General features: G+C 35.4%; 1 non-coding gene and 1 pseudogene across 1 annotated transcript; both read right to left on the bottom strand.

The window, feature by feature from the left end:
- Positions 1 to 12,400: 12,400 nt before the first annotated feature.
- LOC108988416 lies at positions 12,401 to 17,036 on the bottom strand (annotated as a pseudogene).
- Positions 17,037 to 17,747: 711 nt separating this feature from the next.
- LOC118348077 lies at positions 17,748 to 17,960 on the bottom strand. The gene has a single exon (XR_004801223.1). It is a non-coding gene; the product is annotated as a small nucleolar RNA U3 (small nucleolar RNA).
- Between the last annotated feature and the right edge of the window lie 38 nt (positions 17,961 to 17,998).

Here is a 17,998-nt window from a genome sequence, read left to right as displayed (position 1 = left end):
GGTATTACTTGGTCGGTCAAAAACATGAGCCTAAGTTGGGTAAGAGGACCCAACAACAAATATGGTTGGTAGAACTTTTAAAACAACAAATCATGTCTAGTCTAGAGTTCTCGAGGACCAAGCAATAATTTTGTTTCTAATATCTTTTAAAAATAATGTAATGATCATATCAGTAGAGCTGTCAAGCAGGGTCGATTTAATCGGTTAATTGATTAAGATGTTTGTTCAAAGTCTTTTTTTACCAAATAACATTGGCTATCGGCAAACCAATGGATGCATGGACATCCTAACTTCTTCTTTATGTACTCATCATGTATTTATGCAATTAGTTGATCCCTATCGAAAAGTTATAGTACTTATACCCCTATTTGTAACTAATAATATGTTTTCAAAGTGTTTAGTTAGAAAGTAATTAATAACTTCATTAAAACAAACAGAAATAAATTACAACAAAAAACCACTTCGATCCCTCTTTACTAAAAACTTCAACTAATGTTAGTCTAATTTTGAATACATTCAATCCGGACTAGAAATGTACTCAAAACTAGATTCATGAATTCAGCTTAATTACAATATTATAGCTCGCGAAAACAAACGAGATAAAAATTGAAAGTTAAATAAAATATTGTTAGAATATATATTTTTAATATTATTTTTGTTTTGAGATTTGAAAAAGTTGAATTGTTTATTTTATTTTGTGTGAAAATTTTAAAAAAATTATAATGATTATATGAGATGAGATGACAATAGTTGTAAAAACAAACGATGACTAAATAGGGCAAATCTCAATTCTTTATGAATAGTGATAGATCATAATTAGAGGCGATTATAATTTCGCAAAATTTCAGGTATATTTTAGTATAATGAATATCAATTTTCAACCCAATTAATGTTGGCACCGCAATATTAAATATATAGTGGCGAATGAGAGGGAGATCTCAACCCTTTGTGATTCATTTGTTAATTTAGGTTTCGTTTATTTTCATATGAACTATTTCAATTCATCTAGTCATTTCATCTCATCTAATTATTACAATTTTATAAATTTTTAGACAAAATAAAATAAATAATTCAACTTTTTCAAATCTCAAAATAAATATAAAATAAAAAAATATATTATAACTATATTTTATTTAACTTTTAAATTTAATCTCAATTTATTCTTCTCACTTTGCAACGATTGAGATATATACAAGATGAATTACTAAAAGCAATTTCGGTCGATGCCGATGACTATTCTACGGAATTATCATTATTGGTATGTTTGAATTATTATTATTATATATATATATAGATATATATATATATATATATATATATATGTCTCTTTCGGTTATTGTTAGGTGGAGAAAACACGTAAAAATGGAGTGCATGTAAAATTGTATATACTTAATTAGTGACAGTTTTAATTGGCTGTAAGCTGGACCCATCTCTTTCAAGAATACCAGAGCAAGCACGTACCAGATATATATAATAGCTAGCGGTATTACATCATTGCCGACGGCTTTGAGGTCAAAGAAAGAAATTAGCAGAGGCAGATTTCTGTTTGTAAAATTCTGTTAGATATATATATATATATATATATATATATATATATATATATACACACCAATTGAGATAGGGACTCAGCTTTTGTAGAACTCTCTCTCTCTCTCTTCGGCCACAACGTACGTACGTAGGACTCCGTGGATAGAGTTTGAGAAGAGTTAAAAACTTAAAAGTATATTCATGAGTCATGTTGAAAAAGAAACGATCGAAAAGATCAAAAGAAAGAAAGTGACCTCAGAAATTAAATCAAATGCTTTAATTTCAACCTACTTACTGCAGTGCTTGACTGGAAAAATAACAGTAGTACTGGCCTCAACGTTATTATATATTATTATTATTCAGATCGACCAAGAGCATGCATGAAATTAAAACATTCTTATATATAATATATATATAAGATATTACAAGAAAACTGTTTATTTACAATCAGTTAATTTTAACAAAATAATTATTTATAATAAAAATTAATTATAAATAATCTTTTAATTATAATAAATTAATCACAAAAATCTGTTTTTCGTAACGAGAGAAAGAAACATACTATATGCATTCGTTTATAATTTACTTAATTAATATTTGTTGGAGTTGGGTTGGTGAGAGGTTCTTGTCATTCGTTATAAGGACGTCATGAGCTAGCTCGATCCCATCCCTACGTTTTATTTTTTATTTTTTATTTTTTTGAGTTGAAGGAAAATTGCGTTAACATGATCTGGCCACCATAAGGTAGGAGTACGCGTACGCCCTCCCAATTTTCTTTGCAAGATTAATTACTGTAAGTCATTGCAAGAAAGTGAATACTTATGATGAGTTATATTTATTATGAAAATAATTATTTACGATGAAAATAGATTTATTTTTATAAAAAATTAATAATTGACAATAAATAAACAATATATTTTTTTTTATAATAAACATATGATGATCATGATCATCTTCTCTTTATTTATTATTATTATTATTTAACCCCCGCGTTGATAATAATATGTTGGAATTAAGATACCCTTGTCAAGGCCGTTCTCTTCCCGGCCCGTTGATATTACATGACCCTCCTGATCCTAAAGTAAAAATGCTCTATCGATGATCTACCATTAACCTTTAATTAATTACTTGCGTAAAGCCATGTTTCTTGTGATTTGGAGGAGTGCTTTCATGAATTAGTCGTCTATGGCGTGGTGGAGTACTGGCGGTCCCCTTTACCCCGAAATAGATAAATCCAGCTTGCTGTTATAAAGTTAAACGCATTCTTTAATCTTTATGGGTACGTACAGTAGGCATCTTGAAGATGCTTGGTGTAAAAATAATTAATTACATAGACATCACCAAAAGCAGATGTGATTTGGTCCTTTCTGTCTATTGAGAGTCACTTCAATCTCTTTTTAGTTCCTTATTTTATCCACATTTAACATGTTGATCATCTAAGCCCTGAATTAAAGATGATCAGCCTGATCATCATGTTTCAATATTTTCTAATTCTCACAAGTGATCTCATGTCGGTCTACAATTAATTATATATATATTATATAGTACATGAGCAGCTACCCTCATGTGCACGATCATCTTTCACCAAATTAGTAAAATTAATTATATATACATGATCAGCAGAATTAACTTAAAAAAACTCTCTTTTAACACATGACCGTTGTATATATAAGAATTAATGTAAAATAGCATGCATGCTGATCTCTCGAGTATTCTAAAAAATTAATATTAGCCGCCCCCCTAAAACTGCGCATGCAGCATGCCCACAAACATGATATGATCACAGCCAGTAATCTTCTTTGACCATGTTTATATATACAGTAAATGAGATCAGAGAGTGTGAGAGGTGGGAGCTGTAAAAGGTAGCTTTGATCTGAAACCAGCATGCATCGTGGCGTACTGGTTCTGGCCTCTATAGCTAGCTGCTGGGGGAATTAATTGATTAGTTATGAGCATGGCATGGTGTGCAGTAGTAGTAGTTCTGATCAACAGTAAAAAGCTGGCACCAAAATAAATACAAAATACTAGGTGACTTACATACAGTACTACGTAGTATCTCAACACTAACTTTGGCACAAAATCACGAGTAACGACCACATTTAACGCGACTACATCTTCTTAAAGGCTCCATAATAAATTAATGATTCACCACTTAACACAACTTTCAGAATGTTTCAGTTCTAAAAAGTAACATTGTCAGGTTGATGATCAATCAGAACCAGCTTCTTCTTCTTCTTCTTTCTTTTTTTTTTTTTTTTTTTTTTTTTTAAAGCCAGCCTGTGAAGCAGCTAATTAATAAAACTAATAGAAGCACCCCAAGAAATATATACATCATCATGTTCAAGAAAAGTAAATGGATAATATTAAATTTTTTTTAAATAATAATTTTTTTTTTCACTTTAAACAATCTTGTTCATTTAGTTTTTGAGCCAAACCCTTTATCATAATTAAGATAACATGTAAATTAAATTTAATATTTATATCGATAATTTAATTATATGTGTGGCATATTGCGATAAGGTCATGAGATTGCATGATACATAATAGTGCCCTATAATTTTTTTGAAAAGAAAAATAAAACAAGTATAAGCGACATGATTTTGTACAGAGTAGCTAGCCAAGTTAGTCAAATCCATATATATTGCTCGAGATTGGCACAGCCTAATTAGATAATTATTATTTCAATAGATCGAGCTCGAGCATTTATCTTGAAATTATAAAACTAGTCAAGTTCAAAAGACTTGACGAATATCTCATTCCTAAAGGTTAGGAAATAATATAAAATAAGCATGCATACTTAATTAGCAACCTGTTTCTTGACTCGATCGTCTAATTAGCTTTTCATGCACAGACCAATGCTAGCTTTTGATGTCAACACTACCAACCTAATAATTTCTTGAAATCAATGCACTACGTTCTGATTTGTTAGGTTGGAGAGATCGATCAGTACTGTGGCAACCCATTTTGATTTTACAAGCATCTTGACCATGCAACTAGGATTTGATCAACAACCAAGATTGGCCAAGAATATTAGTCCTAATTTATGTATTTTTTGACAAAAATGCGGAATTTTTCTTACCATGTACGTACGTTTAGATTTAAATTAATATTTGTGATTGCTGTAAGATGCATCCGATTGAAAGCTCATTGAGTGTCGTCGATATAAGTGAATCGAGACTGGACTTACATATCCGGGATGCATGAGTTATTAAAGAGATCTAAGGGGAAATCAAGGAATTTTTTTTATCACTGGAAAAATAGATCATTCATCAAGTTTTCCAATGACAGAAAATGTAGAGAAAATAAAATAAAAAGGGCCATTCGAGCTATATATAAAAGATTGAAAAAAAAAAGGTTATGATATAACTAGAAATATATATAGGAGATCAAACTAGCTAATAAAGAAAGTGATGAAAGGCAAGTCAATGAAGTTCATGTCAAAGAATGCATGTGCAAAGATTGTCTCTGGCACGTACAATGTATGTGTCGTCAAAGACTAGATAGCTCAAAGCTGTCTTTTCTAAAAGATCGATGTCAAAACCTTAAAAATGGATCCTTTTTGCAGGCTGCCTAACTTCGAATCATGTCCATACCTTTCAAATATATTAGATCATTGAAATAAGGGTACGGCCATTAGCAAGCTCATCGATCGGATCTAAATGTGTCCTTTACTCGAAACAAGTTGCATGCCTAACTTTCTCCCACGCATAAGTGCACCTTCGAGCTCGTGTTATATTAATTATATGATTCAAATACATTTATTATCTAGTTTAATATAGGATTGAATAATTATTAGGCCGACCACTTCCAATCATTGGAAGCTAGGCAGTAAAATTAATTGGATTTTCAGTACCAATCACTTCAACAATATTTGTAATAATTTATGGTAGATCTTATTTAATTAATTTCATGCTCATGAACATTCAACCAATATCAAACGAATTTACATAGTACATGCTCTGAATACCGACATTAATTCAATTCAATATATATATAGTTGAGATTGGACAGGTATATGTGGTCAACATTCCGGCCGGCCCCTACCTGGCGCTCGCGTACTACTCAAGTCATGAATACCATATTTTTAAGCCATAAAGGACTACGTAACCAATAAAATATATTAATTGTAATTGCGGTATTTCTCGGCTGCTACAAGTCATGAGTTTCCTTTAATAAAAAATTACGAGTGTCGTATCTTCTTTGCCAAAAGAAAAGGAGAGAAAAGATTGGACATGAAATGATGGGCACCTCCATTCATTAAATGACCAAGTCCAAGTACTCCTAGCTTGTATATATACCGATGGATATGCGTACTGTAGCTGAGAAAGCCACGGCTAGACGTTCAGCTAGCTAGATAGGCGTACGTATGCCAATCATACTATATATGCCCGATCGAGGTTTAATGATCCAGAGTTTTCTTCGATCGAAAGCTTCTGCCAATATAATATATTAAGGCCAGACAACTTGGCAATTAAAACTGTCATAGCATGCATGCATCGCCTCTATCTAATTCTAGTACAATATTCACTTTTGAGAGGTTGAGGGTCGATGCTAATGGGAGAAGGCCGGTGTCCAACTAAATTATGTCTATTGAATGGTTACAATGATAGGATTCGGTTGACTTTTGACTAGCTAGGATCAGGCACTGATCTTAATTAATAGGTGGTGCCCATTTGGATTGCATCTCTCTCTCTCTCTCTCTCTCTCTGTGTCAAAGTGATGAATGACGATCGAGTACTTGGTAACTTGATATTATGTTATTGGGAGAGGATATATGACAATATATTCCATAAATGGGAAGTGAGTGAAAGAATCACGTTAAGTTTTTGTGGTGGGTATAGGGTCAAAAAATAGCACAATTAATTTTGCGTATGGGTAGTGGATCGAACATTATTCGAGTCAGCTCAATGCCTTCCCATCCCATTACAAATTCCTCTTCTATTAATGCACATTCCACCAATTAAAGCTTTTAGGTTTCTATCTCTCTCTCTCGTAACTCTTATGTCTCCTCAACCCTTTGCGTTTTGGAGAAGCATTTTGATCCTTTTTTTCCCCCCCCAATTAAAGATCGACCAATTTAATTTGACTTAGTGAAATGACAGACCGAAAGGTTTGAACACTAGATATAAGGTTTTGACTACACATGTGGTTTGCCACATTTGTGATATATATATAATAATGCCATCTGTCCACATGCATATAATATGATATTGGTCGTGGGGAAAATTATTAGCATTTGACGCATGCATATGATTAATTAACCATCTGATTATCACTATCGATCGAATTTATTATAATTAATATCGATCCTAGTAGGAATGCAAGTCATGATTACATGAAATAGAGAAGCAGAGATTATTGTGATTAATTTACTTAATTGATTAATGTGACATAAATTTTTATAATCAATAATAATAATGTGCACAGGGCATTAATTAAATACGACAAGAATTAACGAATTACAAAACAAAAATATATATAAATTTTAGTATGTGGTAAAGAACTTCAAATAAAATTATTTATAAATTTTTGTCGTCAATTAATGGCATGAATTGTGGAAGGGCCGCCGGCCATTTTTCTGATATCCGATCATGTGGTGGCCGGAGTCTCATTGATGAAATCCGATCCCTAATGTGGTGGCCGGAGTTTAATTTGGATTTAAATTTGATCACAAGGCCTAGTACTCCTAGCTAGCTAATTCATATCATTGAGTGACCCTGCAGCCCTTAAGGAGACCACCACCACTAATGATAAAAGCATACACACACACATATATATATATGTATATATGTATGTATAGGAGGGCGAGGGATCCCTAGCGAAACCCACTTTCTTACGCCGGCCCCCTTTGACTTCCACCAATTAGGGCAAATATACCATCATGAGATTGGCAGAACCATCCCGGCCTTTGAGTGGGAATTAGGTTGTGGTTTTCCTTCCCTCTCATACTCTCTCCCACGTACAACCACCTTCTTCGGCCCCCCCCTTCTTTTCTTCAACGTATATAGATGGATGGGTTGTCTTCCTAGCTAGTTAGTTCCATTATACTTTCAACAATCTTGGTGGTTTTAGATAGAAACCGAGCCTGAATTCAAGTGGTTATTGGGTACGTAGTTTCCAATAATAAATTAGACATGATCTTTTCGAACCAGAATTAGTTGTATTCCATGCATGAAGACCATAACCTGAGATGATTTCATTTGCAAGGGTCCTGAAAGGTCCCACTAAATTTGGACCTCATGTATCGGTGCCCTATTCCTACTTTTTCCAAATGAAAAATTTTTCCGATAATTACTATTCACTATCTTACACCCCGCACCTTATAAAAAAATAAAAAATTATAAATATATACATCAAATTTCTCTTCCCTAATAACCCTCGAAAAGTTTCCCACTTTGACCATTTGTAAGAGTTTTTTGTTTTTTTGTTTTTGTTTTTTTTCCTTCCAAGGATGTCCAGATCATAAAGTGCGATTGATAAACTGTAGACTTTATATTAGATTTCCCCCAACACGTGAATTAGATCTTTGATATCTTGTTTGGAAAGGCTGCCTCCCTCCAACATCTTAAAAGCCATATTATATGCTTTCAGTTTCAGAACCTTGCATGTTTTTTGGACCAATGACTTTGGTTTGTTAGATTTTTTTTGTATCAAGACATTTATTATATATGAATAGTGTGACTTTCCAAGCAAAAATAACAACATGCAGTACTGACTCTCATAATTAATTGATCTTCCAAAGCAAGAAGATCCTTTCGTTAATTACATTAAAAATGAACAAAGATCAGAGACCATGCAGTGCGTATATACGGCCAACACGACTCTCCCTAGTTTTCTGAACCATTTGCGACCCAACAAAACAAAACATAAGCATCTTCGTGTATGGGAAAAGTTATTCAGAAACAGTGCAAATAATATTAGTGACATACGCCCCGTTTTGTAATTTTGTGTGGTAAACTTGGAAATTAAATGATTCTAAATGATTTGACAAGACGATGGAGTGCATGTGAGGGATGTGATGTAGACTTTTGACATGACCCTTCAATTCCAGCCATGGCAGTATTCTGGGCACACAGACATGAGCCACATAACACAGAGCCTTTATGCTATAAAAACGGCTAAGAACCCGTACCGTCGATTAGAGAAACGGTCCCCTGGGAAGTGATTACGTAAACTGTACACGTGTCGTCAACTCATAATCTCTTCCACTACCCGCCCCTATCCTCAGTATTCGCTTTCTCTCAGCTCGGATGTTCCACAGTTATTGCTAGTTACAGACGACAAGTCCCAGAGGTCCACGTATTTGGAAAGGTGGCATGTATTTGTTAGTCTGTTTGTTTACTGTGTGAATGGGCACTGACTCCCACGTGCTAACGATGATCCATGCACTTGACAGACACGCGAGATACAGGGTCTCCCTCGATCTCGAACTAGCCACTAGCCAGAGGTACTGAAAAGCAAGGGGACGCTTCATTAAAAACGGAGAGAAAGATAGAGGGAGATCAGAGAGTTGAGATAAGTTTAATTCACACGTCCCTTCCATCAACGTCCCCCTCATTCCTTTTGCCTTTCCTTCTTCTGGTTTTGTCATTGATCCATCTTTCCCTTCCTCTCAGAGCAGCGAGTGGTCTTGTTCTCCGCCTTAAGGACTCCACTGCGCTCACTGCAGTTAAGGGTCTGTGACCATTGGGTTTTCGCAGTCAGAAAAAATTAACATGCATGTTCTCATGGGTGTAGGCTGGCACTCATGTCATCTTATCAAATTGCATTTTAAATATTTTTGTGGACTTTTTTTTAATGAATTGAATCGTACGTCTTCCAAGATCTCCCCCGAGGTGAAGGTGGTGTACTGTTTTTTTTTTTAAAAACTTATAATATGCAGACCCTAATTTTATTTAAACGAGACTCATCATCCTCATGAATCTCTGGCTTAAAAACAAAATAGACTACCCCGGGCATGCTAGCTAGCAATTAGAGTTGATCGGAATATACATGATTAAATACAACCTTTTAGTAGTCTGCAGGTATATAATACAGTGTATTTATCAAAATTGGTAGTTTATTGAGCGTATTACACCATCTAATATATGATAATTTTAGGTTTAGGCTTCAAATGTCTCGTAAAAGTATATGCTCTATTACAGCACATAAATACACACAAATCAACAGGTAAACCCTAGCCTCGTCTAATACTTTCTCGATCGTATTTTCTAGGGGTATTAAAATGATTTAAATTAAATTCATAAAAAAGAAAAAAGAGAGATTAATAACCAATTAAAACAAAAAGGAGATCGAAAACTACTCAACGCACCCATTTATAAACATTATCACCTGCTAGAATTCGACACCTAGCTGGGCCAAACTTTAGGATTTAATATTCTAATTAATTAATTGCATTCATTCATGTTATCATATCTTTGCTTTTACAAAGCAAGCAGCACCAAGTGCTAGCTTTTCCTTGAAAAAGTAGTCGAGTGAGACATTGTCTCTTAGATAGTGGAGAGGATGATGATGATCATAAGCATATATATATATATATATATATATATATATATGTATATATAAAATACTTTAGGATCAAGTCCACAATGAGGACCAATTCATGTTATCATATATATGTTGCATGATCTTATTATTTCCATGATCATAATGATAATAGATCCTATAATTTGAAGATTATATCTATATATATACACGAACGACACACGTCCACTTTTGAGAAGTTCGTACGTACGACGTAGTAGATCGATTATAAGGAAATATATTAAGCTGGTTCGGTAGTACTGCTGATTCATGTGTACTTTTGTCGTTCGTTTCAAGTCTCACACAATGCTACTGATCATCTCGAATTGTGATATGTAGGATGCAGATTTTTCACCACCTCAATATGATGTATGATCCGGCCGTGTGCATTTGACGTATAAGACGTACGTATGTGCGTGAAAAAGGAAATTGGATTGCTAGCTTGGAATTTTCTGACCAAATTGCCGGCCACTCTCACATGTAATAATATAATACAAGGAAGAAAAGTTTAGTACTACCCCAGCGCCCTGATCATCATCATCATCATCAACACTCAAACGGCTCACCCACGACCCAAGCCGTTCATTAAATGATTTCATGATATTTATATAGATCAAGATCAGAATGCAGTAGCAGTATATTGCTCCTATTAATATATATATATAATAGATTAAGTGATCATGTGTCACATCGTATAAAAAATCATGATCAAGACGTGGGCCTCCCTATCTTTCCAAACAATTAAACAACTTGAATTTGTTCTTGGTCCACATGATGATGACAATTGCCAGACATTAAGCGCGCAGTACGGATGGTGCATTTAAGAATTGTAATTAGTTTGCTAGCCTATCTATATATCTTTTGTAAAAGCAAAAACTGCTTTTGGGTATGCATGCATGCATGCATGCCTCAAAATGGAAGTTCATAATTCATAACCTTTTGCATTAAAGAAAACAAAGAAACGAAATTGGCAAGTAGACGATGATCATCAGCTAGCGACCATTTAATTTGTTATATATAAAGGCCGATCGATCGAATTTTTGACAAGCTTTTTTGAAACATCATATAATAAACAAATGCATGCTAATTATGACCATCGATTGTAAAATCCTTTAATCTCTTATGACCAATCACTGGTACTGGCTAGTACATGTAATATTGTTTATTCCAAAGGTTAATTAACGATCGAGCTGTTTTATATACTATCTATAATTTGCATCATGTCATTCAGCAAGCTGCATATTATTACTTCCTGGCACTGTCGCATACAACGACACGTACATGAATAGGGGATTTTGCACCCCCTGGGGAGGGGGGAGATGAAAACTGTTTAACAGAGCACGAGCGGCCCTGGATCGGTAACATAGGACCCATAACTTCGAAACCAATTCATGTGTACTTGATCATGACAGACAAAAGACCCATGATCGAGAAAGGTATTTAAAAAATAAAAAAAAAGAAGTAGAAGAAATTGAGTACTCGTTCAAAGTACATTTGTCGCCCAAAAAATGAAGTAGATGAGTGAGGTGATCAGGATGTGTCCGAGAAGGGTGACAACATACATGTTTAGAACCCAGTACGTGTGTCACAATAGTCGAAGCATACGTTAATGCAACTCTCAGTACTTTATAAATGCAGATGAAACTTGGATTATGGCAGAGGGTTGGTTTGAAGGAGCGGAGAGGGTAATAAATCAATATTGCAGAGAAGCATGCAGTACCATCACCAAAATGATCGATCAAATAGTGGGGTACGTTATATCTATGTATTTATAATTTAAGAGAGGTGTGGGGGGGAGGGCGGAGGCAAAGGGCGACAAAGCGTGGGGTTGTCTTGTCATATCATCTTCATCAATGCCTCTCTCTCTCTCTCTCTCTCTCTGAATGTATATAACTTCAAGGGCTTCTGATCTCCCCCCTTTAATTTGATTTTGTGTCATTCGTTTTAACGTTAAACGTTATCATATTTGTGACCCAAAGTAATTATGATTATACTTGCAATGTTGCATATGGACCACTTCCTTTTCGTTCCCTATATCATAAAATCATTGCTTTATTGCCATTCATTAAGTCACGAATTAATTCTGTCGAAACTTATTCATTCAAAAAGGAAAAAATTAGAAGAATAGAGAAATTCCCTCGCTCGACTATACATATGAAAATAAACACGAAACAAAGGCCCAATAAGTGTTTATGACTTCGTTTACTCCATCTATATATATATATATATATATATATATATATATGTATGTATGCATGAATGTGTATGTGAGTCCTCTCTCTCTCAATCTCAAAATGCACAGCCATGCATGTTCACACCCCAAGAAATACAGAATAAATACAAACATATATACAGACAAAGACAAAACTTGGTTGGCTGTTAATTAATTTATAACAGCGAAGTGCATGTCATACATTGAAAGTCTCTCTCTCTCTCTCTCTCTCTCTCTCTCTCTCTCTCTCTCTCTACATGTACGGAGGAATCGATTGCAAATAGACAACGATTTACGTGAGCTTGCTTGATTCTACAAGCAGATGCAAAAGAAAAAAACAGAGTCATTACAAAAACAGCCTACATGTCTAGAAACCTGTATTGGCAAAGCTCTGCAGGCGGGCTACACCTTATCAAATTGCCCAAAACTTCTTTCCGCAAATTAACACAGATTCCATCTTCTTTTTATTGTTTTCTACCAAATGTGATTTAACCTCCCACAGAAATTTGGGAGCAACATCTATGATTCTTGATGCTATAGATTCCTCGTCTCTGATAATAATAAATCCCTGCACATTTTAACATTTTCAATAAAAATTCTGGAAATAACTTGGAACGGAACAAACAAGATCATTTCAAATACCAACCTTGGCTAGAGACAATCCCTAAAGAATGTACCTCATGCCAACCAAATAGACCTGTTCTATATCATGCTTTCTACACAATTATTAGCTCTGGTTCGATTCCAAAGGGCCAGAAGCTGAGTTTTTCAGCTATTTTATTCACAAAACCAAGGCCAAGATATATTCAAATGTGTCCTATTACTAAAGTTCTGTATTGCTATTTCCACACATCTTTGGCATGAGATCTCCAACGCCTACATCCTATGCCACCCAACAGTACCCTTACACTGCGAGTTTGCCACATCTTGGTCAAAATATTTTCATTCATCTTTCATTAGCTCAGGATGGTAATTACTTAAATTGTGATGCATGCAGCTAATTTATGAGTAAATTGGCACAGGGGTCTAATGCTAGAAGCAAAATGTCAAAGTTGACTATCAATATCCTCTTCTTTTTTTTTCATTCCGATGGCTTTAAAGGAATTTTTCCTTATGACATCTCCAGCTCACACAAGCAAAGAAAATCACAGAATAAATACCTGGGGTCGGATTATACGGTCCATCTCCAACATAATATCCTCCAGTAAGCAACCTTCTCCATGATTTTTATAGTGAGAGAAAAGATGGTCAGCGTGCAACAGGTCGTACGTGCGTGGATAAGTTGAGAATGGTTCACACCTGATGAAGATATGTATTAGCTGCCAATAACTACAAATTAGACTAGAATTAGGTATTTTAGCAATCTCAGTCAATTTTCTTTGAAAATATCAAAATTTATCGACACTACGTAATAGATTGACAATATCTTACCAATCATGGAAAGCGCCACTTACTCCTCGATCATAAATAGCAGACAAGGTATTCTTCATGCTTGCCGGAACTATATTCATTACCCAAACAGGCAACGGATTCAAAGCTACAGCAAATCCACCACAGAAAGCATTCATGTCCATGACATTTCGTATTTCTGTCCTACTGATATTCATCAACCTCCAGTAAAGGCGAACTTGATCTTGCCAAAACAGAGTGTCTGAAGTAAATTCCTTTTCACTAATACCTGTTGTGAATAGATTAACCATCTTATCAGACTGAACAGCACTGCTCTGTAATACACAATATAAATGTTCAAAATTTTATAATTATAAAGGTAGCTTCTTTAAAGTTCTGCACACAATAGTAGACAGACCTATTCTGGAGAGAGTCTCTGGATATTTTGAAAGACGATCTGCCCTAGACTGTAGCTTCTGAAAATTTCTTTCTTCACTTCGTACTTGTATACAATTCCTCAGTGGCGTATTCCATGATGGTTTGGAATCATCAACATCATCACATATGCTCAACCGCTTCTGCTCTGCATTGACCAGAAGGCACATTTGATTTTCTAGTTTCATCCAGATTGCTGTCTGAACTTTTCGACCAATGAGTTTCCAGCACATTGCTGAAGTCAGATTTACCAATTTATTCCAGATCAAGGGAAAATCTTTATCCTTTCTATAGGCAGGTGGAGCTGAATATACGAAGTATCCATTAGATCGCAGAAGGCGATTCACTTCTTTGAGTAAAATACCATCTGCAAGTAAGAGTTAAGAGTATAAAACAAGAATAAGGAAACTTTACATTGGGCAAACAAAAAATTACCCTAACAACTCAAAAAAGGGCAATTTGCAAATCCCGCTGGTGTGGAGAGTAACCTTCACATAAACAAGGTCAATAGCACATAACGGACATCTTAAAGGATAAATAACCATTCCCGGCATTCACACATTCAACCAGTCAAATGAGTTCAGAATGACTATGACATGTAAGCAACTTCAAAATGAAGTGATTTTAGGTGCAGAAGATATATGAGCTCTCACAAGCTGTGGCATTGTTGAAGCCAATATATGTCCATAATTTTGAACACATGCATCAAATTATTACAAACAAGTTACACAATATGTTAGTTGGCAAAGCTATCTAGGAACATGTTTCCTTCATCACCAATCTCTATAACAAATAATCATACGTGTTGGATACTTTTTATCATTCAAAATAAAATATTCAATTAAATTCATATGATGCTAAGGAATTTTTACTTTCTATTATTGGCCAACATTCCAACTATATCTATATTACATATTAATATCTTCAGGATAGGAGTGTACCATTCTCATGCCAATCAACACGACACCTTGAGCAGTGAACCATCTCAAAGGAGCTACTGGGGTATGGTAGTTGTTTTGTGGCTAAAGTAGAGATCATTGCACCAATTCCTCGCTCTAATGCAAATTGAATCTGACTCTCATGAATATCTATGGGAGCAAAAGACATTGTCTGTATATCCAAGGGAATGAGGTAAGCAGAGAAGCTGGCAACCCCACAACCAACATCCAAAATTTGAACTACCCCTGCAGAATGCAGATCGCCTTTTTCACTCGTAATCATATTTCCTAACCTGTATTTTAAGACAAGAATCTGAAAAGTTAGAAAATATAAGGCATAAATCAAACCCTAGAAATCAATCCTGATAAAAACATTTAAATCATAAAAATATATAGAGGTAATAATGGTAAGGAGTGGATGAGTTATTAGTTTTCTAACACTTGTCTCATCAGTATACAAATGCTCCCCCTTAACAATTGGGGTTTAACTTGTGGAATATTTAATTCATATAGGAGGTGTAGTGTTGGGAGATATTAATGCATGACTACAGTTTTAACACTGCCAAACATCAGCTACCCTAAAAGCATAAGATGATGGGAAAGAGTGAAATTAATCATTTTAATAGTGTTCTAAGATAATATGAATCTTATTCCAATAAATTGACTAACAAAACATTGTCAAATGCTAACCCAAAGGCCAGTCATGTCTATAAAAAAAAGAGCTTAGAAGAACAGGTTTGCCTTTGAATATACTCAGCCGCCCCATGTTTGAAATGGGTACCACCACCTGGGAACCACCAGAGTTGATTCTTCTCATGCACCCAATTTTGTCCTCCTTTAACTTTAGAAAGAATTGTATGATTCGCATTGCTTCGCCAGACATAATCCCTGCTGGTTGGCCATTTTATTGGTATCTTGTAGTTATTTGGTGGTGGAATCAAGCAAAATAACCGCTTCTTGTGTGGAGGGCAGTGCCTCTCTAGTTGTTCCTTTCTAGAAACATCCAAGCTATCGACAAAATTCTTTACATAAGAAACATCATGGCAGGGGATATACTCATTGAATGTCAATGGGTGAATGTCAATGGGCACACATTCATCCCAGTTTCAGGGATCAAAAGCGGTGTTTTTCTGTAAGTAATAGCAACTTTGTTTGGAAATTCAGAATTATCTGCACGTGCAAAATGCAAAAAATATCAATCACAAAAATATGAAGTCACAAGGCTCAGAAACACCAGATTGCATGGCTTTACAATGTGTTAAATCATCTACTAAGGCTAATTAAAAGGCAAAAATAAAGAATATACATCAAATATCAAACTTCCAACATGCATTCACTAGCTAGCACTAAAAATTTGGAATATTGCAATATATGATCGTAAAATAGTTCACCTTCAAAACTCAGTTTTTAGGGGGATGTGTTACTGACCCAAATTTTTTGTATATCGATATGGAATATTGATAAGTTTTAGTACATAAAAATTATCAATCGATAGGGTAATTCGTCAATTCACGCTGTCCAGTTTGCCGAACTCAACATGTATCCAACAAAGAAAAACAAAAAAAGTTGGAGACCCAAAATAGTTTTGCAGCGAGAGAGAGAGAGTGAGTGAGGTTACCAGTGGATGAAGAAGAAGACTTGACAGGGAGCTGGGAGACGTAAATGGGGGCATTGTAACCGAAGAGGGTGCCAGCGTAGAAGGTGCCCACCATTACTAGCAGAGCCACCATTATCATCCGCCCTGATCTCGAATCAAACGGCGAAACCAGCGCATGCCCACCCATTTTCAGCCTCTCTTCCTTCTTTATTCCTTTTCCTCTCTGTTAATTATCTTTCTATCTCAACTGGGTTTCTGGTATTTCAGGAGGATTCGGTTGGACCATACCATTTACAAATCTGAGAAAGATCCTTAGCTGAAGAACAACACTGACTAGTGACCACGATTGGTGGAGGTGGTCTCATTTATTTTAAAAGTGTGGGCCAAAAAAAATGTAAATTAGCAGAAGGACGAAGGTATTTGCTCGGCCTCAAATTAAAGGCTTATCCTCTGCTATTAGGACCTCTCTGGCTTGTTATGTATCCAGAAGGGTCTTCACTCACAAGTGTCAACATCTTTTTATTATTTCATGAACTAATAGATATTTGAAATGCCACGTTTATAGTTGTGTTGTTCCAATAGACCTTTTTTTTTTTTTGTTCTTTAAGTTGTAGTTAGAAAGGAACCTATGTTTGCTTGAAGAACCATAGCCATGTGATCAGAGCGTGTCCTTTAATGGTGGACGTATATACTGTTTGCATTACCATGAACTCATGAAAGTTGCCTTCCCGGGGTCAAACTTTCACCGGCGCAACACGCCTGCAACATTACCGTCGAAGTCACTCAATTGGGTCCTCATTTCGTGGAGCGAATCAAAAGCACCACTACTGTTTCCTTCACCATCGCCGAGATCATTTTCATCGATGTCCAAGAAACCAAATATCTAGGAGACAACTCATCAAACAATTATCGAGCGTAACCTACGTAAACCTCGATCATTGCTTAAAAAAATATGCACGAAGATTCAAAACCAAATGTCGTCGAAACGCAATGCACCATTTATGGCGTTTCTCTGAAGCAAAAAACTATCCTCGGCAAAAAGGCTCAAATCCCGTTTCACAGGTGTGAATAAACTGGGCGAGCTCTCTCCTCCAAAACAACTTGCAAGTTAAAAAAGGTAATGGGAAGTCTGTCAGACAGCCGCATGACCATCGCAGCCACACTCGGATGGCTGAGAACGATCCTCTACTGCATCAGTGGTCCGAGGGCCACGAGGCTGTTAATCACGCTCTGATCACGCGGCTATAGTTCATCAACCAGACTTGGGATCCTGTCTCCTTAGAACTCAAGGATACAGTAGTACGAGCCTATAGAACAGATCCTGTTCAAGTAAGGTCGTGCCCATTAGAGTATTAGCCATGGTATATAAAGCATTGT

The sequence above is a fragment of the Juglans regia genome, chromosome 3 (assembly GCF_001411555.2).
Source record: "Juglans regia cultivar Chandler chromosome 3, Walnut 2.0, whole genome shotgun sequence".
Lineage (NCBI taxonomy): Eukaryota > Viridiplantae > Streptophyta > Magnoliopsida > Fagales > Juglandaceae > Juglans > Juglans regia.
The sequence above is the reverse complement of the archived record's forward strand: the minus strand, read 5'-3'. Positions and strand labels throughout refer to the sequence as shown.